The following is a 4,615-nucleotide window of genomic DNA, read 5'->3' on the forward strand; positions in this document are numbered from 1 at the left end:
TTTGTAGGAATGACCTCTTGTGGTACTGTTCTCATTCAATGTAAACAAAGAGTTTATAGTTCTGCTGTCATATAATCCATGTGTCATTTTATACATCTCTATTAAATCACCACGCGGTCTTCTATATTCTAAACTAGGTAACTTAAGTGCTTGCAACCTACTTTCATAGTCCATATCAGCAAAGCCAATGATTCTTTTAGTGAATCTTCGTTGAACATTTTCAATACTGTCTGTATGTTTCACTAAACCCGTATTCCAAACAACATTCCCATATTCTAAGATTGGCCTGACTAATGACTTAAATAATGGCACCATTATGTCTTTACTTTTACACTGTATGTTTCCAACTAGCATTCCGGTCAATCTATTCAGTGGCTTTTTTTAATGGTTTCATTAACATGAACATCAAAAGAGAGACCAGAGTCAACAATGACTCCAAGATCTCTCTCCGATGAAGTCTCCTGCAAGTCCGTACCATTCATATAATACTTATAATGTGGATTATTTCTGCCTACGTGTAAAACTTTACATTGTTTCGTCCTTCACAGTTGTATTGCACACAGTGTAGCTTTTCAGATAATGATATTATCATTATGTTCATTATGTTTTTGTTGTGATGATACATGATATTATCAATATGTTCATCGAAACGATGTCAGTGTAACTTTCGCTTGTCTCTCTGTGCGTCCGTCCGTCCGTACATTCAAGTAGTAGTAGTTGTGTAGGGACTGGCATTTGACTGCCTAGGCCTCACGGCCTTTTTTATGTCCCCTTCAATATCGGTCTTTTATTTGTGGGATACATATATGTTTTCTTTTACATGTTCTGTAAATCACTCATCAAAGTCAGTAAATTTTTCTTTTAAATTGATGTTCATGTCAAGAGGGAGAGGCCACACCCATACGTACAGAATACCATCATGCCGCACTGACTACCGGAAATTCTCATTCCTGCCACGTACCATCAGAGAGTGGAACTCACTACCAGAAGCTACTGTCACTGCCCCTTCCCTTGAGGCTTTTGCCTCAAGGATGTCCCGAATGTCTCAATAAAAGTCCTGCCCCGCCATCATCCAAAGTAAGTCAAGTGAAGGACTAGGGCTCTGCCGGTCGGGGCTTGATCCCGGGGGCCGCTTCGGTAGCCGGAAAGGCCTGGTCCTGATGACTGAAACAGTTGATGGCTCCCCACCCCCCACCCCACCCCCCCGCCAACCCACCCACCCACCCACCACTGGGCCCATCATTCTACCCCCTCCATTCCATCACCTAGGAAGGTGGGTCATGCTGCTGCGCTCCTCCCCGTTACGGTGTCAGAATGGTCAACGTGATGACCGTGGACTCCTAACAGGAAGAAGAAGAAGAAGAAGGTTTTTGAGCACATTCGTATTTCAGTTGTGCAAGTTTAGTTTCCAATGGTAGTGCATTCCATATATGTGCAATTCTGTTTGCTAATGAATTTTTCCTTAGGTTAGTATTACAGTGCTCTTTACAAATTTTCATCACTGAATTTCTTGTATTCTCATAATCTGACATTCTAAAAACATTATTCACATCGACTTCATTATAGCAATTTAACATTTTGTATGTTTCTATTAAATCCCCTCTTAGCCTTCTTCCCTTTAATGAATGCAGATTTAAGTATATAAGTCTCTGTTGATAGCTCATAGATTTGCATTCTTTTAATAACTTAGTTGCTCTTCTTTGTACCCTTTCTATAGCTATAAATTGTCTCTTGAGGTATGGGTGCCACACAATATTACCATATTCCACTTGTGATCTAACTAATGCTTTATACAGTTTAAGAAATATATATTTATCTAAATAGGTAAATGTTCTCTTAATTATCCCTGTCATCTGGTTGGCTTTATTTATTATATTCTGTATCTGTATGTCAAAAGATAGTTTATTATCAAAAATTATGCCAAGGTCTTTCTCACTTTGACATTTTTCAATGTCCTGTGAGGTGTCTTCTATTGTCATATGGTATTTGTTTTCTGGATTTTTTCTTCCCATGTGCATTACTTTACACTTTGATGCGTTAAAATATAGATTCCATCTATCAGTCCAGTCTTGTAACTTATATAAGTCCTTTTGCAGTGTAGTATTACTTTGTGCATTGCCATAAATTTTAGTATCATCAGCAAATATTTTGCATTTGCTTTCTATACTATCAGGAAGGTCATTTATGTATATTGTAAATAGCACTGGGCCAAGTATGCTACCTTGTGGTATACCACTAACAACATTTTCAATTGTTGACATTTTTTCTCCAATTCTAACTACCTGTGTTCTTTCTGACAAGAAGTTTTCTGTCCAGTTCAGTATACTTCCAGTAATACCATATGAAGCTAATTTTAATAAAAGTCTTTGATGTGGTACCGAGTCAAATGCCTTTCTAAAGTCTAAATAAATTATGTCTACAGGTTTACCCACATCTATCATTTTTGTGAGATTTTCAATTACTTCTAAGAGCTGTGTTGTACACGATCTTCTTTTTCTAAAACCATGTTGACAGTCTGCATACAGATTGTTTCTTGTCATGTGTGATACTATTGCATCCCTGATAAAGGACTCCAAAATCTTACACACAATACAAGTTAAGCTCACTGGTCTGTAGTTTCCTGGTTCATGTTTTGACCCTTTTTTATATACAGCTGTTACCTCAGCCATTTTCCAGTATTTCGGTAGGGAAGCAGATTCAAGTGATTTATTATAAATCATACTCAATGAGGAAGAGCTAACTCTCTGCTCAATTCCTTTCATATTCTTGAGGGTATTTTGTCTGGTCCTTGTGCTTTGTAGGGGTCTAAGGCATGCAACTTTTTTTCTACTGCCAATGGAGTGACTCTTAAGTCACAAATATATTAACGTTACCTGACCTGGTGCTTTCTCCAAGGTCGGGTAAATTTGTAAAGGTCTCTTTAGTATACACACTTTCAAAGAATTTTAAGTTATCGGTCTATTCCACGACCGCGTAGTCTATTCACCCCCAACCCCCAACCCTCTCACTAACTCTCCTCTCCAACCACTCTTTGTCATGTATGCAGTCGCACCAAAAAACTCGGCCTTTGCAAAAACTTCGGATGAATGACACACCTACCTAGTTCAGAGTATAGAACTGAAGCCGGACTGTGTGGTGATTCAATAGAGATGTACTGATAAAATGACATGGATTATATGACAGTCAGTAGAACTATATATACATTCTTTGTTTACACTGAATGAGAACACTGTTACAAGAGGCCATTCCTACAAACTGTTAAAAGTTTCAGTTAAAACTTTCAGATCCGCACTTCTTTTTTGATCAGTCAAGTTTCTTTAGTTTTTTTTTGTTTGTTTGTCATTGTTGTTAGTCCGAGTGTTAAGTTGTTGTTTTTTTTTGTGTTTTTTTTGTTTGTTTGTTTGTTTGTTTTTTTGTTTTTTTCAGTTGCCGCGTATCAGAGTCAGCCAGTATAACAATATGATATGATATGATACACAAACGGCAAAAGAGGAAGGTATAGAGAATGGTCAAGACGCTTATCAGTCTGTCAATACACATCAGTGCATGTAGTCCGTGGCCCATGCCGCAGTGCATGTCCGCCGGTTCGTTGAACTGAGGTCTCCGCGGTTCGAATCCGGGTCTCGCTCTTTCTCCTGACTTTGACTGGAAAATCAAACTGAGCATCAAGTCTGGTCAATTAGATGATGCGACAAAGCGGGTGCAGCCGGCATGCATGCACTCAGTGCCCGCCGGGGCCGCCGCACTGAAAACTTGCTAGGCATAGCCCGTGGCGGCAACGCCGGATCGACACTGAGTCACACATGTTGTCCCCAGACAAAATTTTTCCGGCTGTGCAAGAAATCCACCCTGCCATGAGTGTGGACTTTATAACGACCTAGCAGTGTGCCCCTATATGAGGTCAAATCATACCGGACGAGGTCCGGCGGTAGTCTAGACTACTAGCTTTGATCAAGTGCCAGTACGTGACAGTGTATATTCAGCCGGCCACGGTTGTCAGATCAGTGCATTGCGTGATGGTTCTATAATAGTTGTGGCGACGGAAGGGCCGGGGGGTCAGACTGAAATCGTAGTCCCGGTAGGACTGAGACAAACTGTCAGTAGTTCGGGGGGTAGTCCATTCTGATAGGTACACAAAATGATCTACTCAGTGATCTTCAAGGACTGATCCGTCCATTGCCGCGAGGAATAAAGACTGTCAGTCTTACCAAGCAGCGCTTCAAGTTAAGTCATACGCTCAGCCGCCGCGGCTGCTTATCTCAGTGGCCCCGGCTGAGCCTCATCGGCTGTGTCAGTGGCCGTACTGAGCACGTGCAGTATTTATGGATTTGCCAGAACGCAGTCCTTGACAAGATCTGAAATTGCAGTGCATAAACACATGTATGCATGCCAGTGTGTACACACCTTGGCCAGTACACCGTGACATACGGCACGATCGCCATCAGTGGAGCAAAGGTATTGATGGCCGGCACCCCCGCGAGCACTGACAGTGATTCCTCTCTCTCTCTCTCTCTCTCTCTCTCTCTCTCTCTCTCTCACACACACACACACACACAGGCACACACACACTCAGTGACACACCGCCCACGCACGCTGGCTGTACACGCACACACTC

This window comes from Babylonia areolata, chromosome 16 (assembly GCF_041734735.1).
Source record: "Babylonia areolata isolate BAREFJ2019XMU chromosome 16, ASM4173473v1, whole genome shotgun sequence".
NCBI lineage: Eukaryota > Metazoa > Mollusca > Gastropoda > Neogastropoda > Buccinidae > Babylonia > Babylonia areolata.